Source organism: Curcuma longa, chromosome 9, assembly GCF_044706935.1.
Source record: "Curcuma longa cultivar G26 ecotype Majalengka, Jawa Barat chromosome 9, ITB_CL_G26_1.1, whole genome shotgun sequence".
NCBI lineage: Eukaryota > Viridiplantae > Streptophyta > Magnoliopsida > Zingiberales > Zingiberaceae > Curcuma > Curcuma longa.
In genome coordinates, this window is record NC_133869.1 from 2,112,877 (window position 1) to 2,138,953 (window position 26,077).

The following is a 26,077-nucleotide window of genomic DNA, read 5'->3' on the forward strand; positions in this document are numbered from 1 at the left end:
GCGCTAGGTCTAACGCGTGCCACTTGTCTGTCGGATGATGGGAAGAGTTTCTTGCCGCACCCGCCTCTGCTTTTGAAAAGCTAAATTTCTAGTCTTCTCTGCCCTTGTCTCTTCTTTCTGAGATTGATTCTGAGTCGGCATAGCAACCAACGAAGATTCTGAAGATCGGATTGCTTCGTTACTTTGCCAAGAGGAGGTGCCCGGATCGAAAGAAAGACCGGGAGCATCAAGCGACGTTTCGCCCGCGACTACTATATATAATAATCTAACTAGAACACCGCATAGTGGGATAGGTCGATCAGAGATGCATGCATTGTGATTGGTCTCCGCGTCCTTGAACTCGCTCCTCAAGCACCAAGCTCCCGAGTAGTTCACTGCTTGCTCCTCCGAAGCACCTAATCCCCCTTACTATATATTGGCTATATTTTTGGGCCTTGCCTTGAAGAGCTATATTCTTTTCCCCTTTATTATAGTATGGCTATATTTTTGGGCCTAATATAAAAGTCAGTTTCCTGCGCAGCGACGTGCCAAACTGAACTTAAATATCTATTGTATTTATATACTTGTAAAAGAAAGTCAAGATAGGCAACGCCCTCTTGCCCTTGTTACGCAACACGCCAACAAAGAACCTTGGTTCTGTTGCGCCCTGTATTCCGAGGCGGAACTTATATTATATACAGGCGGAATTTAGATTGATTTGTAGGGCCATTTCCCGATCCGCCAAATATATAGTAAGGGCCGATAACGTACCTAGTTGAGTGGGATGGATGGTCAATCATTCTCAGTGTTTTTCGGCAGGACCTAGACAGGGAGGTTCGGAAAGGGAAGTAGCGCGTGCTAGCATGAAGGACAGAGCGAGAGCATCATAGTTGACATGGCCCTTACTATAATTTCTTTCTCTTTCTTTTAGCCATACTATAATAATTTCAAGAGCAACAGTCTAATATGGACTCTAACCATGAACTCTTTGGGTCGAGCTACAACTACAAAGTTAGAGATATTAGGTGGGTAGTGTTGGCCCAGGCAAGAGTTGCATGTGGTCGGTCGTCAGATGCCACGCCACCGGTTCATCATTCAGACAGATGCGCGATATGTGAGATAGAATGCAATGCCTGCCTTTATACAATCCATTTTTGCTTGAATATACTTGAGTGAGAGGCACCTTCGTTCGTACTAAATGGGCAAAGCTCCGGCTAAGAAAAGAGAGACGCCTATTGACTTGGAGTGAATGGGCAAAGCTCCGGCTAAGAAAAGAGAGGCTCTGCTAGGGAGGGTGGCATCCATCGTACTATTTCATCCGAGGTGGCAGGGAAGGAGAGATTGCGGGCAGGGAAAGAAAGGGATTCGACGATTGATTAATTGTTCGATCTCACTCGAGATGCGCCGCCTCTAGCCAGTAAAGATCTTCTTGTTGAGTGGCCATCCCTTACTTGCGAAGACATTTGCTTCCTGCCGTTAGGACCCCCCCGATCCGGATCCTTTAAGTGATAGGAGTGAGGGTTAAGGGGCGAGTGAAATGACGCGCTATGAATCACACTCCTCGCACTACGGGTAGGCTTCTCATGGTATGCCGAGCCTTTCAAAAACACACAACCTAAGATGCTTCCCAGGGCGATACTAACCACTAAGAACTTCAAATTCCAAATAGGCTCAATAGCTCTAGGATCTAGTTTGAGTATTCAATGAATGCCAGATCTACTAGCCTAACCTAACTTGTATCTTTTCTATACTAACGAAAGTTAAGGCTAAAACGCGCTAGAACGATCGTTGTGTGTGTCTGTTGACGTTCCCAGCTCTAGCTTCCTGTCCCGTGTCCAGTTGACTGCCTTATCCCATCATATTCTGACTTTATACCCTTCATGATCTGACGAAGCCGAAGACGCCTACCCGGCCCAGCCTATCTTCGCCTATCCGAAGACGCCAACCCGACACCCCCCCTATATAAAGTAAGAATTTTCGCCGAAGACGCCAGTTTTATATGTGCATTATTCCTAATAAAAGATATAATATAACGTAATTCGTAGGTTGGAGAATCTATAGTGGCTCTTGCATCTGACTTTGAGACCTCAACTGGCTTTCTTTTGTTGTTTGATGGGCGTATTGAATGTTAAAAGCATGACGCTATGGTTTTCCTCTCGTATCCAATAGCCAAAAAGAGGCAATACTTGCTTTCGTGCCTAACAGCTCATCTTGCTACTCCATGAGATCTGGTTCGAACTCAAGAATGGGGCGAGTCCCTTTGATTTGATGCTGCTGACCTCGATGCGGCTGTGCTGTTTGCTCTCCCTCTCAGCTGTCATGTCCCTTCCCGCTAGTGCTACTCTGCCTTCTTTCCCGGCATATCCGCTTTGTTGTCGCATATGCGCTGCTACTAGTTAGAATAAGCAACTAATAAGGTAGACTATCGCATATCCGCTTTCAGCTGGTGGTATACATGCGCATATCAGCTATAGCCTAATATAGTTAAATTGCGGAATAAAAGCTCTTAGTAAGAATCCCCTCTTTAGGAAAGGAATGGCACTAGACTCAGATAGAGCAAAGCAGACTTCGGTAAAACAATATGAGTGTTTGTTCTGCTTTCACTAAGGGGCAGACTGGCGGAATAAAGGCTTAGAGAATAAAAGAATAACACAACCCCCTTTATATGAGCTTCGACTCCGATATTCTCAACTATATTCTAGTTGGGCAATATCCCCTGCTGCTGCCGTTGAAGTGAAGGAAGAAGGGCTACTATTGAAAATGCTATAGAATTCGTTCTTGTCTCTTTCCCGCAAACTCTTAAGTTAGGGGGCCAGCCTTCCTGCTACTGCTCTTTCTACAGCTACGTTCTCTTACGTTCTCTCGCGTTTCCAGACCCTGTAATGGTTTCTGACGTGAGCCGCCTTGAAAGGGCGTTAAATCGCTTTCTTTTGGCCACCTGTTTCGAGCCAGTCTCACGCGAGGAAAACTACACCTGGTTGGCAGGGCTTTTCTAGTAAGGGCTGACCCCGAGATCTCCATTCTTCTTCGCACCAATTCTCCGCCTTTTCGATAGAGGAAGCTTTCTTGCAGTCGAGCCTTTCTTTTCTTTTTTGACTAGCGGAAGTTTGAAAGCTTGGTTGGGACAAGTAGAACAAGTAGAATTTGTTGAGTCAAATACGGATTTTAAGTCCAAAGGTGCAACTCGACTTCTTTCTCTTTTCTTTTTCAAAAAAAAAATTAGTAAAAACAGTGTTTCATTTTTAAAATGTGAATTCGATCCGAATCTGCTCAAAAAGAAAAGGAAGTTGACTTCACCTCCGGTGACCTGCTTCGCGGGATCGCCTTACGTATAAGGACCTGATCCACTCTAGGCTAAGCTTATTTGGGCGAAAGAAATATAGGGAAAGGAACTGAGTTGAGAGAGTTTTCAATCGAATTCGCATTTCTCGTTATCTAAGCTATTTCGAGTTGGATGATTTGAGTGTGCAATGCGTGGAGTCAACTAGTGGAAAACTGGCAACCTATGACCAAAAAGCTTCAAATTAGGCACAGTAGCTGCCAAAAAAAAATGAGTAAAAACGTAGAAGGTGAGATTATATATTCTATAGCCTATGCGCCTGCTTCTGATGAGATAGAAGTAGGATCCCGGTGCGTCTTCCTTCGGTCGGCCTGTCATCGAAGGATGTTAGCAAAATCAGAAGAACTAGAGGCTTGAAGGCTCGGGTTGGTCAAGCGAACTGATTCATTTAATTCTTCGCCTAGTCTTAGCACCCGCAAACAGAAAAGGAGCTGTGAGGATCCGAAGTAGGCTAACTACTAAGAGAGACCATTCCCTAGGGTAAGATCTTATTCTACTGGGATTGACTCGCGTAGCGCGTAGAAGGGTGTCTCATTCCTTTTGTCTTTTGGTAGATCTATTTCGTGGTCTTCCGCTTTCTTTCACAACTGCGTCCTCTCTTTCATCCCCGGGGCAAGGTTTGGTCACTTTTGACTTTCCTTTTGAGATAGTATTCAGTCTCATTTCTATCTCACTCTCGTTCTTTTGAATTCTTCTTGTGCCTTCTGAACCTTTCTTTGGGAGTTGGACGAGTGGATAGTAAGGGGGTGGGTGCCCCGATTCCACGAGCGAGAGAGAGATAGCTATTCCCAGGCGGGGCTGCTTCCCTATTCTAAGTCGTCTTAGCGATGGGCAGTACAAAGTGTTCAAGAGCAATAAGAGGGCAAAGGGTCCCAGCATGAGTGGGTAGGGCTCATCGGCGACTGCTTCAGCCAAGGTACCATCCATCCATCTGATCCGTCTTTACTTTGAATTTTGAAAGACTATGACTTTATCCTTCCTCTCCCTAAATAATTACTACAAAACTTGCGAGCACCCTCCAATACTTACCTAAACTATTATGTCGAGCTTCAAACCTCAACACTAATAGTGAACTAAATCTTAGTAAGATCGACCTCAGCGGAATAAGGAGTGGTGATACTGAATTCATAGAACGAAATGAATAGTCGACCTAGGAATTGCATGTCTGAACCATGCGCCTTAAATGTATCAGCGCTTGACTATAATCACACATGAAGATCTTTTATCGCGCGATTTGGATATATAAAATACGTTGCTTGGAGGCAGTATCATACGTCCACCCACCGACAGCTGAGGCTCTTCTTTCTGTTGACCGCAGAAAGTCTCCTTACGTAACTATCAAAACAGAACCACTAAGGAGAGTCAAATGCAAAGGAGATAAATAGCCCCAAAGGCGCGGTGTCACTTCTTCTAATAAGATCTTTTCCCTCTCTCTATACTCTATAGGGCGGCCGGAGACTCAAGATATAAGTAAATGTAATCCAGTTCAACACCCGAAGTGGGGGTTGTTCAGGCACCTGCGGCAGGTGGGTATTCAAGGTCTTCGCGCATTTGCCTCTCTTCAATTGGCACTACAGCCGTTGGCGTTGGAGAAGATTCATTCCTCCTTGCAGTGGAGGTTCCAAAACAAAATAAGGGCCGAAAGTCCTCTATTCTACTCGAGGTAGACCTAAAGTCAAGATCTGGAGGACTTTATTCAATTCCTGGATTTGCTGAAAGGGCAAAAGAAGCGCTATTTCACAATTTGACAGACCCCGTAGTGGTATCGCCCACAGAGGTTCCAAAACCGGCGTTTTTATATAGTGACGTTGAGCTTTACGAGGTTTTCTCAGGGAGAAGACCAGGGTCAGCCGCTACCGGAGGCGAAAGAGAAGAGACAATTGGATGAAATCCATGCCCGGGACACGCGAGATCCTAACCAGCGTCAGAATGAGCAGATCGACCAAGTAATCCTGGAATCCCTTTTGCTTTTGGAATCGAATCCTCAACCACAGAGGCTTCCTCTAGCCTAGTAGCCCCCGAATGAATGCTTTATAGAGATAGAGCCGGCATACCAAGGAGCAAAGCCGCCCTTTCGGCCCCTTCCTTCTTCTTCTCAGCCTTTAAGGGCTGGTGCCCGGGCTAAGCAAACAAAAAAAGGTGAGTGATTGCCACGGCTGAAGACTAAGTGGTACCCTAGTTTCCATCTACAGATGAAGGGGATAGATTCTCCAATACTGCTATGAAAGATGGAACCCGCATCTTTGAAGAACATGCAGGGGGGCTATACTGCCGCCTATTCCTCTATTCCTTTTATTCCTAATAATTAGTAAGACCCCGATGGACGCATTCCAGTCTTGTACTTTGGCTCCTCCGGATGATGCTTTGATCTCAGTAATAAAAAAAAAAACGAACGGGCCCTTTTCTTTTTAAGGCTCTGATGATCACCACGTGGATCTGTTTTCGTGGCTTCACACGCATCTATTTAGCTTTCTAGCTTGGCTCGCGAAGTCTAGCCTGCTATAATAAGCAAGTGAGGTAGTCGGTACGAGACTGATATAAATTAGTAGGTTGGGAATCCCCCGACCCTTTATTTTAGTCGCTCGCTAACTGACCACGAGTGATTAGACCTTGGATGACTTGAGCGGGGACTGAAAGGGGAGGTCCCGGGTACCTATAATAGGAGTGACTGTTCTCTGCCGCAATTTAATATATTGTGGGGGGCTTCGGTGTTGGTTGAGAGCGCTGCTTTCCTTTTCTTCTTCGTCGGCTGCATTGCATTCTCTCTTCTTTACTTTGATTCTTCGTCGGCATAGCTACTTTCTTTCCTTCCGCACCTCGCCAGTTCCGATCTCCTTCAAAGGCATGCCTGTCCCCTATAAGCATTGAATGAACCCAACCCGAGCTCTCTTATGAATTTGCTTCGTAGGTAGTGTTTGATGCCCCGGCAAAGAGACCTCATATTCACTGCTCTACGATAGCACCGGAACTCTAGTCTAGGGATTGCTTCAATTGCAGAGATCTAAGTTGCTTGACTCTGCCGCTCAACTCAATAGCTTCAATGAAGCCGCTCCACTAAAATAAGTGCGTCTCGTCCCTTTCTTTATTTAAAATGATTATGCCTCGCTCCTTGAACTACTGAGTCCCATGTCGAGTGCACTGAACTGCCGCTCCTCTTCTTTCGCTCGCTGCTCTCCAATCTGATGAAGGGCTCTCCTCTCTCTATCCAAGGTGGTCACCTATTCTTCGAGCTCCTTTTTCTTATGAAAGGAAAGGGTGTGGAAATGGCGGGGACAGGATTCGAACTGTAGCTCAGAACCATATTTCTTTTCTTAATTTGTACCGCAGAGTGGGCTTCGTCACCGATGATGCTTTCCGCTTCCCCGAGTCAGGCTTTTCTTAACCGACGTAGACCCGAACGACAAAGTTGAGCGCAGCGAAATCTTTGCAAATAAAAAACTACGCACTATGAATCGACTCCTCTCCTCTGATACCTTTGCTTTGCACTGCACCTGAATTCATCTACTTTGCCCGGCCCGGTCTGAACTGAATGAGCTGAGCCTCTAAACCACCATTGAGAGTCGTCTTACCTCTTTCGTACGCATTCTTTTCAAGCGAAATTTATATTTATTTTAGGGATCTTTTAGGTAAATTCGGATTAGTCGTAAATAGCCCCAAAGGCTATTTATATGCCTCTGCGTAGCAGAGGTACTTATCTTATATTATATACAGTTAGTCTACGCCTTTGGGGCTATTTATCTCCTTCACCAACAGAGCTATAATTTCTTTCTATTTATTTTAGGTAAATTCGGATTAGTCGTAAATAGCCCCAAAGGCTATTTCTTCTACTCAGCATAGCTGAGGTCTTTATATTATAGTAAGAGGGATTAGAACTTAATTATAGTAAGTAGGGCCTTTGGGGCTATTTATCTCCTTTCGTAAATAGCCCCTTTGGCTATTTATCTGCCCAATATTATAGTAAGGGGTGGCAGAGGTACTTATATTATATACAGGCGGATTAGTTTACGCCAAAGGGGCTATTTATCTCCTTAGTCGTAAATAGCCCCAAAGGCTATTTCTCTACTCTGCGTAGCAGAGGTACTTATATTATATACAGGCGGATTAGTTTACTTAGTCGTAAATAGCCCCAAAGGCTATTTATATGCATCTGCGTAGCAGAGGTACTTATCTTATATTATATACAGTTAGTCTACGCCAAAGGGGCTATTTATCTTCTTGGGGCTATTTATCTCCTTTCGTAAATAGCCCCTTTGGCTATTTATCTGCCCAATATATATACAGGGGTAGCAGAGGAACTTATATTATATACAGGCGGATTAGAACTTATATTATGAATGCAGGGCCTTTGGGGCTATTTATCTCCTTAGAGTAGGCATGATTTATTCTTTCTTGAACTAAAGGTAGGCTTCGCTTTCTTAGCGTTGCACGAGCCGGGGTTCATGGTGCTTCGCCATACTATAATAAATTCTCCTTCCACGGAGCCGGACCTAACCCAACTCGGGATTCGGATTCCACTAGCTACGTTGGTTGCTTCGATAGGTATTGCAAAGATTTCGCGCTTGCTTTAATGATTGCTTTGCCCGGGTTGCTTTGATTTCGCTAGGGATTGCAGAGATTGCGCTTACGCTTACGTAGCTGCTTTGATTTCGCTTCAAAGGATAAATTCAATTATATAAGAAAAAGACTGCGCAACTTTGAATCTGAGTCGGCTGCCCAACTTTGATTCAAAGCTTGCCCTGGCATGACTTTCACTCTTCGGGACCAGAGGGACCAGAGCCGCAGAGAACTTCCTTTGCCCAGAGCCCGACTTGAGAACTGGAATCTTTCCCGCGCCTAATATAATAATAAGTCGCTTTCATTCATTTCTTCTTTGTCTTTCATTTCAGGTTCGCTCAACTTAAACGAGGAGGTGGGCTCGCTCAACACTTGGACGAGCCAGTCGGGGGAGTCAGCTTCAGTACTCTCTGTCCGGAGACGGGGGAGGAGAATTTACTATATTTTTGGGGCATGCCACTCGAAGCATGAAATATATAGTAAGGGCCGACTTCCATTCCTACTCGCGGAGCACCTTGATCCCATCCTTCCTCGCATGCACTCTTTGATCTTCCCGCTTCCTATCCTATTGGGCTTAGCTTCGTTCGGGCTAGGAATAGAAATGATTAGCATCGTTCGGTCATGAAGGATCGGATTGAGTTCCGTCGGATACTTCGCTTCGGTGCTCGGTCTATAGCTTAGGGCACCTCGTCCACTGTTCACTGTCCCTAGACCGCTCGTCCACTGTTCACTGTGCCCATCGCTCGATCACTTCCGAAGATCCCGCATCATGAACTTGAACGCTTTCATCCGCCTCCGATGCGCATGACTCGCTGGCACAGAACGGAAGACTGTTGAACAAGAGACCGGAATTCACTCTAACCATTCACGACTTCAGGAGATAGAAGATTAGCAGCATTGTTAGTCGGCTTCTTCAATAATGAAGCAATGGGCTAAGAAAGATAATTCTCTCCCCCTAGCCCTTTAACTCGGTCGGGTACGCCATGTCCTGCAAGCTCTCCCACTTTCCTGCAGGCTGATCTTCGCACGGCCAGCGATCCGTGTCCGAGAGCGGAATTTCTATTTATTTTAGGCTCTCGGAGAGCCCCCTAAAAAAATATAAGTTAGGAATCGAAGATTCAATCGTTTGCCTTCTCGGGGTCAGGTACTGAGGCTTTAGCCCTTTCCATTATTTCGAACCGGTGTCGGCTCATCTCTTGTCGGATCTGCCCAGCGATTCAGGCAGTAGACTTCTCCGTGACCAACGGATCGAGAGCCCACTCAGCTTTCAACGATCATGATACTTGTCATTTCGGTACGATTTATCAAGTCAAATTGATCTTGTAGCTCGTGATGGGGCATTTAATTGCAAAGCCCTTAGCTAATAAAATGACAGGTGAAGAAAGAGCAGCGTAGGAAAAGAAAAGTACCGTCCAAGTGGTCCAACTGTCGAAAAAGAAGTAGCTCCGCACCTCTCCAGCAACGGGAGAGCTGATAAAATTCAACTTCATAGAAAGATCCACTGATTGATACGATACTTCAGAATGATCTTATAATGAAGTGTATTTGGCTGAAACGAGACTTAATAATGATATTCTAATGAAGCTTGGCTGAAGCTCAGAAATTCTTCCCGTATTCTTCCCAGTAGCTGTCGCTCGACCTGCTGGTGAAATATAGTAAATTACGCATTGTAATCTATATCCTTCCCGCCAAATATATATACAGGGGATAAAGAACCATTTAAGCTTGCAGCGGGCTGAAACGAGACTTAATAATTCTCTTCTAATAATACTGCAGATGTAAGTCGACGAATCGTGCGGACGGCGAAAACTTACTTTATATGGGCGGATAATACTACGCGGTTACTTATTTGATAAGATGCAGAGTCCATTCGAGGGATTTTTATCAAACATATATAAGAGCCGACAAGAGGCTCGGGCTGCTGGCGATGAAGGAATGGCATATGTCTACAATAATCTATTAAACACATTATATGGTAGACTTGGGATTAATCCTGAGAGTACTGCTATAGATGTTTGCGGGGAGGAAAAGTACGATAAAATGCTGCGGAAGGAGAGTTTCAAATCAGCAGAAATGCTGACAGAAGAGCAATATTTGGTTAGTTACACTACGAATAGTATTCTCAACGAAGAGTGGAACCCGCCAAGGTTCACCGCTGTACATTATGCTGCTGCAATTACAGCAGAAGCACTTATTTTCATAAATTTCTTTCTAGGCCCGACTGCTTTTATACAGATACTGATTCTATAGTATTAGGTACTCCTCTGCCAAACAAGTTTGTGTCTCCAACACAAATTGGAAAGTTCAAGCTTGAATACAATGTCAAAGAGGGAATTTTCCTGGCGCCAAAAATATATTTGCTGACGATGGAGGACGAAAACCATATAATGTGATGGCAGGTAATCGCACTCTTCTCAATCGATTTGTGTTTCACACTAAATCCCATTTCAAGAGTGCTGTCTCATTTTTATTTCTCTTGCATTATCTCTTGAATTTAAGTTGTACTTGTCGTGTTGTGCTTGAGCTGTTGTGCTTGTGCTCATTTCATTGCTTCCTCTGTATGGATTAGTATAATAATAAGACTTCTGTTCTTACTAAGTTAGTTGTTCGTTGTGATGAGTTTTAATGTGTGTTGCATATAGTTCATTAATTAATATGTACCTTATATTGTTTGATTCCCCTCATTGGGTTCTATCCATATCGTATGGTTCCATTGAGTGGCTCTCTATTAAAGAATAGTTTTCATTCATATGAATTGTATTCCTCATAGTCGCACTAATCTCAATCCCTAGCTATAAAGACCTAGGCAAAAGAATTGATTTTAAGCGAAAAAACACGGGTTTCTTACTTTTGAGTTCATTGGATCGCCCAAACTTATATATTATACGGAGGGAAAAGAGTTTTTATGCTAAAAACACGGGGTTTTCCACTTTTCTTATCAATTTCTTTTGAATCGCCTAAGTGAAATGGTTTTATGGTCAAATACACGGGAATAATGAACACCCCTGATCTAAATTCGTATTGATGCTAAAATCCAATTTGTCGTACTTCACTTCTGACTCCCCTGATCTATTTATCAATTTAATGTGAATATCCCGGGCATTACTAAAAACGATGTTCACACACGCTTACCTGAGGGTAATAGGTAACTATTACATGGGTACTAGACAGTATATTTTTAGAGCACAGTCAAGTTATGTTTATAGTAATATCACGTTATCCTTATTTATAGTATAGTGACGTAATCCATATATCCTTATAGTGTTAAGCCATGTTACTAATCCTTATGGACTTATTCTCATCTTATCTTTCATCGTACCGTGTGAATGTAGTTTTCATCGTATGTTGGTTGCTGATGTGCTTGTGCAGTTTTCCTTGATTCAATTAGTGATTAGTATGAATACATCTGTTCTTCATATGTATGTGTTCCTTGTAATTTGTTCCTATGTCTTTGTTAAGCATCTAGTTCATTAATGAATATGTCCCTTTATTAGTTTATCTTGAATTTCCTCCCAAGGTTTTGTTCAATCCCCATGGTCTGTAAGAGGACGAAATTGTCTAGGGTATAAAGTAGCTCTAGTGTAAAGGTTTGTAAATCCTAATAATGCTCTACTGCAAAGGATAGGTCAACCTATAAGGCTCTACTGCTAAGGAGAGGGGAAGCGCACGATAGAATGAATTAGAATACTAATGGAAGGGTCGCTAATTAGGGGAACCCCATTATTAATTAATTAGTTCCCATGGTAATAATAAAGGATATTAAATATCTCGAGCGGGTACGCAAGAGAGGTATTAGTCTAATATATAAGTATGGATGGACCCATAGGGAGTAGGAATTCAATAGTGATAGCGTCGATAGTGTATGAATCTAAGTATACGCTGGATAAGCTCATTCTTTATTCTAAGGATAGGGAATAGCTCATCGGGTACACGATAGTGTGATAAAGAGTCTTTCTGAGCTAGCTTACTCATATAATGTAAAAAGATGGGTTCTAATGATGCGTATGAAATGACTTTGTGATCTTTCTTAAGGAAGCTGATTCTACTCTATTTGTTAATTCAACCCTTAACTCTAGACTTAGCCTTTAGAGTTCACGCTACCGAATATTCATTTTGGTCTTGTACATTCTTAAATACCTAGATGTAATTATTTACCTAGTTTACTTGAGGCACAAGGGTTTCTTACTTGATTTTATACCTAGCTCTAAATGCCATAACTAGGCTAAAGCATTTTTTAGCTGTTTCTTACTTTATTATAATTTGATCTGACTCCCCTGAGTGAGAAAAGATTTTTATGCCTTAGGGTTTCTTAGTTTTCATATAAATTGAAATAGATGCCCCGAATGAATACTTAGTTTATGCATTATATACGGTGTTTCTCACATTTGAGTTAAAAGGTTCTGACAATAGTGAGGTAAAACCCATTTTACGCTATAATCCCCTAATATGGTAAGTTTCTTTCTTACTTTCGTGTAGAATGTATCGGACTCCCTTGAGCTAAATTAGTCGTACATATTCTTTTAGCTCTACCATATATATAAGCTAAGGATATGAATGTTAAGTGCTCGCAAGTTTTGTAGTAATTATTTCGGGATCGGGTCATAAGTTTTTTTATCTTTTTAATTTCTACTTTACTTTCAATGGTTCCGATGTATGGGATAAATATTATGAATGTCAAGAGTCAGACGCCCAAATGGTCCAGGGTTTATAAGAGCTCTTAAGTCAAGGATAGGAAATATTAATAAGGCTCAACTTAAATGAGAGGTCAACCCATAAGGCTCTACTGCAAAGGATATGTACAGATCATAAATTAAGTCTAATTGTAATAGCCATTAACTTATATATTCTCGTATATGATAAGCTCGAATTCGGTAATGAATGTATTTATTAGCGCACTACTATATATAAGCTCAAATCAAAGTGTTTTACGCGCTATACTCTCTCAGTAAAAGGGTTTTCAATAGCTCTAAAGTGATATACCCTATAGGAGATAGTACGTATTAAATGCTAGACTAAATAAGCTAAGGCTTCATATAATATAGTATATTAAAGCATACGCAAGGATATGCTATAAAGAAAGTGGATATAATAAGTTTAATAAGTCTATAAATGCTCCCTCTAATGTCTAGGGTCTTAAGTAGCTCCATTCCTATATATACGGTGTTAAATAAATAGCTCGACCCACTGGGCCGACCAAATGTGGGGCTCGACCATAATGGATATAGAGTACGTATTAAATAAATATAAGTCTAATTAATGCTCGGGATAGGAGCGAATGATAATGGAGAATCATAACCCATAAGAATAATGCGGGGCACCTAATTTCTAATTACTTAATTTCATAGGGATGAAAATTGCTCGACTACTCTTGAGAGGGCATAAGAGAAGTAGTATTTTTCATATCAATTCATGACTGTTGCTGAGCTCATGATCAGTTATTTTACGCGCTATACTCTCTTAGGATAGGATGGAAGGCGCTCGAGCGGCGATATATAGTTTATTTTTTGTTCAGCTCTTTCGCCAAGAGCCAGAGTTCAATATATCTTCATGGGGGGGACTTAGCTGAAAGGGATTGCTAGCTAAGTTGGATTTGTTCCCATTCACCACTCATTTCTTTCTTAAGCTGTATAGGTAGAGGTCAAGTAGTTATCTTATGAAATTAAAAACTACGAAATGCAAGGATAAGCTATCCTCCCTCATTTATGTAGGATATAAAATCCCCTCTTTGGTGTGGGGACTCTCAATTGTAGGGGAAGCTGATTAGTAATGTAATTTGTTACCAGGGCCAACAGGTCTCGCCATACATATAAGTTCTAAGGATAGGGTTCAATAGCTCTCAAATATTCCATGAGTAAATGGTCCACCATTGTATACTGTAGCTATAGTGAAATAAATATAATATATTCATTGAATTATATCTTTCCCTCGGACTTGAACTTTAAAACGAGCTATAATTTAGACTTTCCAATTTAGACTTTCCTGTAGTACAGGAAATTCCTCCCTTACTTCTGATCCTCCTCCACCTTACTGTTGGAGAACGAGGGATAGGACTGGATGGCTAAAAACAAGGGTTTCGATTAGTAATTACATAAGTGAGCTTCCTACATAATATAAATCTAATGCAAACTGATTCATTAAAATGATGTGCCGAGCGGATCAAAACAAAATAAAGTGGTGTTCAATTCAATTAATATATTCTGCTGCTCTACCCTCCCCTTTTCTGTCGAGCACTTCTTCCCTCTGCTTTATAAGTTTAGACAATACCTATTCTTTATGTACCTATAGTCAGTTTAGGCAGGTTTCCAACTTGACTTTATAAAAGACCTAGATCATTAGTGAGTTTAGGCTCAAGGTTTATTACTTTCTAAACTCGATCCAGTGGCAATAAACTCTTCCTTATAATATGATGCCCTCCTCTTTCCTAAGTTAAGTTAATAATATTATCATACTTGTAATTGACTAACATCTTGCTCAAGGGAGGAATGAAAGGTACAAGGTAACTTAGTCTCTAGCGGGTACGCTAGGGATTCTAAGTGCTCGAGCATATACGACTAATGGAATATATATAGTCAATTGCATTGGGGAATTAACTACTCTTTCTGAGTTCCTACTATGGAAAGGGATCGACCTAAAGGGAGAAAGGGGATATCCTACTACTAGTAAAGGAGGTATCTAGCGATAGGAAAGAGTAAATGATACCATGTTTGACCAGAGTCTAATGTAGCTCGAAAGAAAGTTGTGAGAGGGAGGGGTATACAATAAGCCTTAAAGGGATAGGGACAGATTCAATGTTTGAGTTTGCAACCTTAATAAAAAATGGACTAGAGAGCTTTGAAACCATTCATGAATAGTGCCCTCGTGAGCCCGAGGTCCTACGCAGCACTTTCTTCACCTCTTATGTGAGCGCACTTATTTTTCTTTATGGTATCGAATTTCATGATAGCTCGAATGGACTGCTAGCATTAATTTTCAATCCTGTTATAAACCCACTCCATAAAGAAATTGATAAATCCCTTCGGGCATGACCATAGGCAAATCGAGATCAATTTTAAATCAAGTGGGAAAGCGTTTTTAGCCTAAACTCAATAGGTTTGAGGTACATTAATTAATAAAGGTATTGTCTAAACTGACAAACCAAGTATATTATCCCTCCCTAGGTAAATTATATAATCTAGGAAGGTTCAGGTACGAGGAATGTTCTGGGACTCAAAGTGCTCGCAACTATACTGGTAATAATTTAGGGAGAGGGTATACCCGAAAAGGATAGAAAAAGACTATTAAAAAATAAAGGAGTATGGTACGTATCAAATTGCTCTAAAGTAATGGAGAGGGACTAAATTCATTCGATCGTAGTTTGAGTTTGCTACGTGAAATGAATAGATTCTATAATATAAGAAGAGTTTGCTACAAGAACTCGCCTCGGAAGGTTAGAATCTTAAAAAAAAAGTGAGGATCTTTCACTCTTATAAGTGAGGGTATATAAGAGCTCGACCAGAGGGGGAGGGGCAAGTGAGAACTTTTAATAATAACTTAAGAGTTAGCGTATCTGGGCAATTTAGACTCAAGAATGAATATAAGAGCCATACTGATAATAATTTGCTGAGGGAAGAAATTAGTATAATATATATTATAAAAGAGAATCCTAGGTTGCGAGGGTAGGTACGAGTGAGTTGATCAAATATTCTATGCGTGAGACTGATCACTTATATGACAATTAACCACCTCTGGCTTCCTCATTGGTGTGGGTTCACTCTCAAGGGTGAGGGAACCAACTTTCTAATTACATTAGTCAGAAGTTAGAGGGGAAGCCAAGGAGCAAGAGGAGCTGGAAGGAATCGAGCACATGTGAGAGGAGCGAATAATATTCATAGCTCGACTGACTTATGCATGTGATAGGAAAGAATCAAGACAATTGACGAGCAGATCTTTCTACGTTTTAAATATCTAAGACTCAGAAGTCAGCCATTCATTACTCTTGCTGAGGATATTCAATAGCTCAACTAAGGATAGGGACGAGACGCACTTCCTTTAATAAGATAAGTGCTCTATCGATAATCAGACTCAGATCATCAATTATGATGAGCCCTTATGAAGATTGAGATTTATTCTCTTTTTTTGTTTTTTAGTTCTATATAGAATCGATTCATTTACATCCCTTAGTTCTCACTCGTACCTTATAAACCTTATAAATTTAATTAAAGTTCTTGCTCTTCTTTTAAGTCTATGCTTAGCATTGGATTTTATTATTATAATTTCCCAGCCTAATAAACTTTCAATCAAGCTCTTGAACGAGTGAAAGAGATCAGTTTCTACGTGATGCCACTCTCATAATTCAAATGCTGGGTTAAAAAGAGCTCTAAAGTAAAGGAGAGAAAAGAAGTGCTCGACTGTAAAAGGATAGGTTAGTCAGTCCGATACCTCTATTTTTGTGTTGTTCTCTTCATTACCTAGATTAGAACCAATGAAAGCGAGACTCTGACCGCTGAGTCAAGTACGTCTTTTCTCATCCAGTCGACTAGGTTAGAGGTACAGCATCGAAGTAGGAAACCCCTCCATTGAGCCTAAACAAGAGTTTTCCCTAGGTTGCATCTAGGAAGGTCAAGTTCAGTACTAAACCGCTTGCACAAAAGAAATTAAGATTAGAAAGCCTCCCCAGGGATCAGGTCTTTTAGAAAGTGAAGTTCTAATCCGCATAAATAGAGTTTTTTGTCGAGTCAGAAGTTCAGTAGTCAAGCCTTCTTGGCTTCCAGTAGTTGACACTAGGTTTCAGGTAAAGAGTCAAGACTTGAATCTAGGTCTTGTCGAAACTGATAAAGCAAAGGGCATGCATAGGGATTTAGAGCTAGGGTTCTGGTCTTCTTTTAAGTACTTAAGCCATGTTTTCCCTAGGTAAATTAATTGAAGGCAAAAAAAAATTCATATTTGGGTAAAGAAATGAATATAGCTAGGTCTTTTATCAAGTTCAGTAGGAAACCTGAACCAACTGACTCTGGTACTGGATCTAGGTCTAGTAGAAACTTCCCGTTCGCTTATATAATGCTTTTCCCAGAGATAACTAAGTGCTAGACTGAAAGTATAGGGACGAAAAAAAAATGGCTATACTTTAAAGTATAGGGATTCTAATTCTAAGTTGCAGCTTCAGTAGCTCCTGAATAGAATCATTGGGGTAACCCAATTTAAAATTACATAAGTTACGAGGATCTAAAAGAGTTCTTATGAATAAGGAGAAGAAAGAGCAAAGCGACGTCGACGTGCGAGACTGTCAAGGATAGGGTATGTAATAGCTTAAGGGGCTAAAGTGCGAAGACCATAATACACCATTGTAGACCTGAGAGGGGCGAGTGATCAAATATTCTAAGCGGTAGGCGAGACACCCAATCTAATACGCGGGAGAGAGAGGATGTGATAATGACGCGCTCACATATTTTCAAGTGGGGTCTTGTAATATAAAGAAGTGAGAAAAGACTTCATTCCATGAGAGACAGTGTTGACTCATGTGATTTCCCGATGCCGCTTTGAATGCAAAGAGAGTATATTATAGTTTGTTCTTTCCTTGCTAGGCACCTGAAGTGAGCAGACGAGAATCTATGCCCTGGGGAGATCTGGCTTGGCCCGAACAACGTAAGAGGAATGATAGATTGAATTGTTTTGTTGCTCGACGACGGATAAGGATAGGAGCTCAATTGTGAGTTAGACGCGCGAGTCAATTCATATAAACTATGATTTGTTTGCGACGTGAAAAGAGTTATGCTTGAGGAAGGAATCATAAGACTTCTGAATTTGCCTGGCGCCACCCAAGGGAGCGGGTCTTTGGCATGGTGCACTCAATCTATTTAAATTCCTCCCAAATATATAGTAAGTAGATCTTTCTTTCGGTTCCCTCAATTCTTTTCTTTTTGGTCCCGAACGATAGAGGGGAATTATATTCGTAATCAGTGCCGAGAGTCAGTTGGGGGCTATTGATAATGACGCGCTCGCTTGGGAGAGAAGAGGGGAAAAGTAAGGAGTGATAACGACGCGTTCTAGTGCTTCCGTAAGAGGAATTTGATTATACTAGTCAGAGGTAGTATAAAGTATTATAGCTCGACAATAAGGGCCGACTAAAAAAGAGAGAAGCTCGGTTCAAAGAGAGAGAGGGCCACGAGAATTGGTAGGTCGTGAGGAGTGCGTAACGAGTGCCACAGAATAGCGGAATAGATTCTTATGGCAGAGAGGAACTCAGGAGTGATTGCCATTTTCTCTTTCTTTTCTCTTCGGTTTCGCCCCCTAAAATCAATCTAAATAAATTATAGTAAGGGCTATCGAACCTACTTGACTTTAGATTGCGCTACTTCTATTCTAGTTTAGTTGATCAAGCAAGAAGATTGACCTTTCGAGTAAAGGGAGTGGGTCGGGACGAGGTGCGGAGCGAAGAGCCATTTAGCGCAGGCTCCACAGAAAAGTCGACTAGACTAGGTCGAGTAGCGTACCTACTTTCTTTAAGACTTTAATAATGCCAGGCCGACCAGTAATGGAGAAGTTTCATGTTCTGGGCTCAATTGAAGGTCTTGGATCGGGAGTGAGGGACGGGCAGAGAAGGCAATTTATTATAGTATGGCCACGGCTGAGTCATCCGAATCCAGAGTTGGGTTAGGGGACCGAGTAGCCTCTGCCTCTACTATGCGTAGGTTCACACGAGATGCTTGCGTTGCGCCAAGCGAAACTCATCCCAGGGGCAAGCAAGATAGTCAATAGGAATCCTGGGAGGCTAGTCCTCACAACTGGTCATGGTTACCGGTCAGAAGAAAGCCTAGCAAGTCATGCCTGGACGGATGTCTTTTCATCCCACTACGCGGTGACGAGCCGAGCTAAACTCAACTCATCTAGCTGCTCCCAGAAGGTGCCTGGAATGAACCTTGCAAGAGAGGTAAGAGGAGCCGCGAATTCATTATTATATAAGAGCAAGAGCCGACCGCATCTTCTGAGTCTTTCCAACGAAGCTCTATGCGTCTTCTTCAATTCTTGTCGATCTTTCTTTTCAATAGTTCTTGAGAGACTTGAGACCAAGTGCAGCTCTCGTGAGATAATAATCATAATAGAGACCGAAGCCGTAGCTAGGGCGAGGGAGCGAAGTATGAAGTTCAGTAAGGTAGGGACCCGTTGAAGTAAGGTTGGGTTCCTCAGATAGGGGTTAGGGGTAAGATCAAATAAGGAGATCCGATCCCAAATAAGGAGGGTCCTACAGGAAAGTTGCGCACTCGTTAGCTCCCCAAGGCAGACGAAAGACTAGTTCTGCAGAGTGTTCGTCTGAAAACTGAGCCTCGCACCGCTCGTCTTTCCTCTCCAAAGCAATGGGAACTCTCTCTAGCCTCTATAAGCATGCCTCACTCTAGACCGGTTAGGAACTCCTATCAATGGCCTCAGGCCTAGCATCGGGAATCGCACGCCAGCTCCTTTCCTCTCTTTCTGTCACTCAGCTCATGCCTTGTCAGCCCGGGATCGGAGAAGAAAAGAAGGGCTCAAGTCATCCAAGGATAGTAGCGACCTGAAAGACGACTACTAAGTAATCGACCAGACCACTAAGTCATCTTATTTAAGAAAGGACTTCTTAGTCAAATGCATGCCACCAATGAGACTCTTCGGGGATCGACTACCACCTCTAGCAATGCATCGGATCGACCAGCCCACGAAGCTTCGATAAAGATCAGAAAGAAGACAAGGCATAGGACCTCGAGTCGGGAAGAGATAGGAGTCGCTCGTGAAGAGATGGCTTTTAAGTAGTCGCCTAGAACTACTGTGCTTTTAAGTAGTCGCCTAGCCTATATTAATCTCCAATAGGAGGTAGTCGCCTAGCCTATATTAATCTCCAATAGGATCATGCCTTTCCCAATTCCCTTCGAAAGAATAGATTAGTTCACTGAAGTGCTTTGAGAGGGACTAGTTCACTCCAGTGTAGAGTACTTGCCCATGATAGGGGTCATATCGAATTGATAATCATTCTAGCAACTCAGATCATGGGTTCGAAGAAGCATCCCACTACGCGGTCTAGATCGATGAGCGAAATAGCACAGCACGCCCCCTAAAATAAATATAAATTCCGAATTTAATGTTATGTTGGGCTGGAGCTCTCGGAAGATCAGGAAAGAATAGATCGAGCGAGAGAAGTAGCGCACGGCAGATAGAATCCCAGCCAGCCCATCCGAAGGTTAAGACCATGCTCGGTGAGGATGGGATCAGTAACAAAGGCACCAAACTTTCCTGGCTACAGTAGTAGAGACCAGAGCTCCGTCCCTGGCTGCGAGAGAAGGACCGGCCAAGCAATGGAAGACAGCGAGGGGAGGGCAGCTGAGTCGGTTTAGAAGCGGGGTTCGGTGATAAAGAGGTCCTATTCAGAGAGTCCCTGGGCAGAGGCTAGTCTAGGAAGTGATCCACAGAGGGTAGTGGTAGTCTAGGAAGGTGCCTGAGATTACAGAGGGGAAGAGATCTTGACACACCTAGAGAGCTACTTATTCTTAGGATGGGCACGGGTACTATCTAACTTAGAAGAGCGAGAGTCCAGTAATTGACTACTTCCATATATGGTTTGATGTTCTTGCTTAGAGCCAACTGGGCCCATGTGAGTGAGACCCGGACATCTCTTAGTAGCCCTCTCCCCGCGAAGGGGAGCAACCCGGCCCAGGCCTACCTTTGAAAAGAAATAGAGTAGCAGCGCTGAACCAAAGGCATGTCAAAAGAATTATTCGGAGGTCAGAGCTTCGCAGCTGGCTCGGGTCCCATAGATTCAGGATACTTTCTGAGTTCTAGATTAAGCTAACTCACACTTAACGGCGGGGAAAGAGATTGCAGAGAAGAATAACCTCCCTTTACGTTCAGGACTTGGGAGATCTTTAAAAGTCAGTTGGTGCCCCGCTGCTCTTATATGTTGAATATAGCTGGAGTCAGGTAGGCTGAATATTAGAATGGAGAAAGAAAGAGGCCATCCCCACCCGAACCAGAACTAGAAGAGAAAGCAAGTGGAAAGCGTAAATAACTTATTGAGTGAGTAAATAACTTATTGAATATAAGGAATCCTTAGGCCCTCCGGAGCAGCGCAGCTTTTTTCAAGTCCCAGAGTCTGCTCACTCTCTTCTCTTAGTCGGGACTCTGATTCTCTGTTGAGGTCGAGAATTTATTATAGTATGGCAATTTCCTATCCTAGGCTCTTCAAGAGGTGTAATCAGTCAATCGGAGTCGGTTTCTTTTCATTCAGATTGCAAAGATCGCGCTGCGCTTGACTTCGCCGGTCGGTGCTACGCCTGCCATAGCGAGATGCTGGGACCGGGTTGGTAAGCTGATTCTATTCTTAGGTCGGTAAGCTGATTCTATTCTTATGAGATTCTCTTGTTCGGTTCAGTCTTTTGTTCTAATATAAGAGTTCAGTCGAATCACCATCTAATCTCAGGGCTTTGTAGAAGGCAGAGTGCCAGGCAGCTCTAACGGAATGGCCTACCCTACCGCAGAAGTCAAGCGAGTCGACCTTAGAGTGAGTGGAACCTTTAGTGGGAACTAGCGAACGTGAGCCCACCTCAGATGGACTGGGCCCGGTCAGCGGAGGCGTGCGGAATGATAAATGTTATCCGACATCTATTATCAAGTAGTGAGTGGCTATGAATATTTCATAGAACATAAAGATCTGAGTTCGTCTCCGTTCCTGGACTCTCGTTCAGTAGTTCACTAGCACTCATTCCTCTCAGTCTTCTCTCGCCCAGCCCACGTCTCGGATCTACTCATCAAACATTGCTTGACCCAAATATATATACAGGGCCGCCACTATAAATAAATACCCGTAAAATAGGAAGTCAAATAGGAAAGGAAAGAGAGAGTAAGATAAGATTCCAAAAGAAAAGAAAGAAAAGTAGTCTTCCCAGTTCTCTGCTTCTCTGGAACAAACCAAACCAAGGATAGTCTAATCAGCCGCAGTCGGTGCCATACTATAATAAATAGCTAAGGAAAGTTCTCGGCTTGACCATAGGGAGGCTCTGCCCCAGCTCCTAGAGAACCGACCTTTTAAGTAAGCATCATTTAAGTAAGCTCCAGATATAGTTGGGGAGTAGGTTTCTCGGTTCATTTCTTCTCGACTAAGAAGAACGGTGACTCATCGGTTCAATCAGAAATGGCTCGGGTAGAGTCAGGTGCGCTAGTAGCGAGTGAGACTGAAACTGAACCCGGTGCTAAGAGTCTGAGGGCATAGGAGGAGGAAGCGTATCCAAGGCGGGTCGCGTTAGCTACAGTGCAGTCGCCGTCAAAGGGAAAGAGTCCCCGAGCCAGACTCAGAATCAAAGGAGCGAATGACAGTGAGAGGAGCGGGAGCTACAGTAGAAGTAGGGTTGGCATTACATTAATAGTGAAGTAGGGACGGCATATCGCATATCATATCATATGAGGTCGTAGGGGTGAAGCCAATAACCCAACTTCAGCCAAGAGAATCCGAGTTGCGCCAATTCATAAGAGAGCTCGGGTCAAGTAAGTAATAGAACAAGTCTGCAATCTGGCTCTCTGTCCGGCCCAGCAAAGCGAATTTAATTCAGGCTTTCTTTTTATTTAAGAGAAGAGATCAAAGAGAGTTCGGTCGGAGGCGGGGCACCCGGCACTACCGGCACTACAGATAGGAGATCCCACTTTGCTTTGGGCAAGTGAACGATCGCGCACATGGCACCTAGCACCGTTCATAGACTTGAGTCGGGTCGGCGTAGTTCAAATGGGATTCGTAGGTTGGGCTACCATAGCATAGGTAGGGGAAAGACTAGTGGAGCAGAGGACAAGGCGGAGGACAAGACAGTAATCGCCCACGAAGGGCAGGTTTTCTCTTAAATAAAAAGAAAGTAAGAGCAGCACGGGGAGATAAGCAGCTATGCCGGAGAAAGCTCACCCGTAGAGTGAATGGGAAGATCAGTATACGTTTTGAATGTACTTATATTTTTGGGCACGACGTAGTTATTTATGCAATGCCATTCAAATATTCGACCTGTTGCTGAGTATAGTACGAAGCTCAGGAATGCGACGCAAAGACCACTAGGGAGGGCAAACTTGTGCCGATATGACTTTGCCGATTCATTCTTATAATTATATTATAGGAGAGCCTAATATAGTTCGGTTTGCAAAGAAGTCGCTTCTGTTGCCGACTTTGCAATCCGCTGCTTTACCTTTTCTTTCTTTGCAATCAAGACGAAGGCTGGGGTTCTAATGAGACTAGAGGGGTTCGGAGCGCGCAGAAGAAAAGAATGAGGTGCGGCGAGTTCAAGCGAAGTGAGGAGCCCGGGGCATAGTTCGGGTGAGTGAGGCTACGTTCCTGGGCTTAGTCAAAGGTGCGAAGCGGGGAGGCTCAGGTTCCATTCTTTACAAGGCAGGGAGTGGAGATTAGATGATCTGAGTTCTCCGTTCTTATTAGAATAGAATTAGATGAGAAAGGGGAGGAGGAGGCTCAGTTAGAGGAGCGAGAGCAGTGACGCCTTAGCTACTTATTTAGTCCGGCATAGCTGCACTTGGAGTGATGCTGGGAGATTCAGTGAAAAAATCAATCTTTCTTATCCTGTCTTTGTAGTCTTCATGAAAGATAGGAGCTAGGCGATTCCCTTCTCTGACGAGGTTGAGTTCTTGAGGTGCGAACGAGAATGACTATTAAGTAGACTAAGAAGCGCAGGGACAGAATGGGCTAATCCAAAGACTTCCCCCATCGTTATGTCGGCTCTCTCTTACTATAGCAAGATAGCAAGAACTAAGCCGGGAACCAAAAAGAGAGGTAGGGGAGCCCTGGTAAGCTATCGGGAGAAGAGCCATAGGATAGTGCTACCAATAAGAAAGTGAGGAAATTGAGATATTTATTTAATAGGGACGCGGAAAAGTTCAATAGTGAAAAAAGAGCTCTTCTTAACTGAAGTAAGTAAAGCAAGAGCAGTGAAAAAAAAAAGAAAGCAAAATACACTAACATATTTACGCGTCGTTGTCACTCGCACCTATCATTTCGTGATCTTTCTTCCTATCATTGCGTGAAAGAACGTAGGCACGGGTTCGATTCCTGGGCTGACTCGGCTTTTGCCCATGAGCGGTACGGAGGTGGACTAATCCAAGTAGCAGAGCAGAGGCACAGGCTCGTGTGGGAATGCATCGGGAGTGATTCTACCAAGCCCTGCAAAGCTTTGTCTTTTCATTTTCTTTTGTTCTGGTCGGCGGAGAAGACAACTCTCAGTCATGCGCCTACGAAGCTGATTGGCACTATATAGTTTATAGTGAAAGCTACCAGAACAGAAGAAAAGAGTTAAAGCTAGCTACCAGTTAAAGAAGAGGGTTAGGTATGCCTGATTCGCATTACTCTCACTGCTCTGCCCGGGGATTACTTTAAGCGGTGGGCCGTTCCTCACGAGCTAGGTGGGCTCTAACATTCCATATGAAAGTCGGCTTTCCGCTTCCGCATCTTCGCTTCTCTGAACTGAACGGGTTCTCTCTCCCGATAGCTATTCTTCGCACCTGCCCTGCTCTTTCGGTCTTCACTTCCCTGGCCTGAGAAAGACATGCAGAAAGACATGAACTCGGAAGTCGCCTAAAATAAATATAAATTCCGCTCAAAAGCAGGGCTCTCTTGGGCAAGAATCTCTGACCATGTCTGGTCGAAGTCCGGTCGAGGTAGATCAGTGAGTGTGTCTGCCGTGGCTGGTCTTTCTTCACCTGGACTAGTTAGAGCTTCTCTTCCCTTCCTATCTTCAGTCCTTCTATAGGGCCATAGCTTTAGTGAGCACGACTCCTATAGGGCCTGTCTAGTAGGCCTTCCAGTACGTGAGCACTACAAAAAAGCCGTTACAGCCCTTCTCAACCAGCAAGCAGTTTAAGCAGTAGGTAAGGCTGCTCCTGGCGTCCACGTCCTCCACCTCCACAATCTCTGTCCTTGCTGTCCTTCCGAGATCTCCTAAACATAGACTGAAGCCTCCACCCTGAAAGGATTCCCAAGAGACGCGACCAGATCCGCTTCATAGTTCTGCTTATGGCTCTTTGTAAGTGCCTCCCGACATTCTAACTGATCAGACTCCGCATCACTTTCTTGTCCCTTCTTACTAGCCCAGTCCCTTCTCTACTACTCAAGCTATCTACCCTTCTCATTAAATAAACAATCTCCACTACTAGAGGCATGCTTCGGATCAAGTACAAGAGGCATGCTTCGGATCAAGCTATCAGACCCGACATGCACATGCAATCCTTTGATTCCTTCTCACCTGTCCTTCAATCTTTTGACCCGACATGCAAGAAAAGAAGACCACCCGACATGCAAGAAAAGAAGACCCGAGAGCAAGCTGATCATCTGCCTGAAACCAGCTTAAGGGGGGCTTCCTTCGCTATCAACATCCATCCATTACTGACTAGAACTCGAGGAGGTTCTCACACATGGTGCCCCACTAGGAGGCTCAACATCTATGCAATCACTGCTGAGTAGAGGAGGCGATCTCAACATCTCTATCCAATACCTCTTCCTTCGCTAGCTCTTCGGATCATCCCATCCCTTCAATCCAAGAGAATCAGTTTGAGCAAGATCACTATCACTGACTCGAGGAGGTAATCCAGATCTTATTCCCACTACGAGTAGAAAACAAGGCTTTGATGGATCAGAGTCTCGGAGAGGTCCGTATTGACACTAAATTCAAGAACTACAACATTTCGATAATCAAATTAAAAGATAGCGGTTCACGAACTCTTCGAATCCATTTCGACTAAACTTTCATTTTAAAATAGGGCCGACCCTCACTCTTCTTGAACTTTGACTGCTTCCACTGGGACGACTTCCTCACTTCTATATTATATAGCTGAACTCTCTGCGACAGCTCAATCTTTGCAAAACTCATCGAAATGAAAAGACACCGAACTCGGCTCGGCTGACCTTCTCCGAAATATATAGTAAGGGCAGTTGCTTGACCGCCATACTATAATAAATTCCCGACCTCAACGCATTGAGTGCTCCCCGACCGTAACTCGGAGCTAGCCTTCTAGAATTGGCATTGGCATTCCGAAGATCTCCTCTGACGAAGCCGAACCGAAACACCCAACAAAGAGAAGAAGAACGGAGACGACCCGAACTCGAATGAATCTACTTAGCGAAGCCCCAATAATGGTCAACTGAGCCTCGTCACTGACAGAGCCCGTCTCTTTCAGAGCCTCGCACCTAATTGAGTGTTCTTGCCCTCGCCGCTCCTTTCTTTCAGT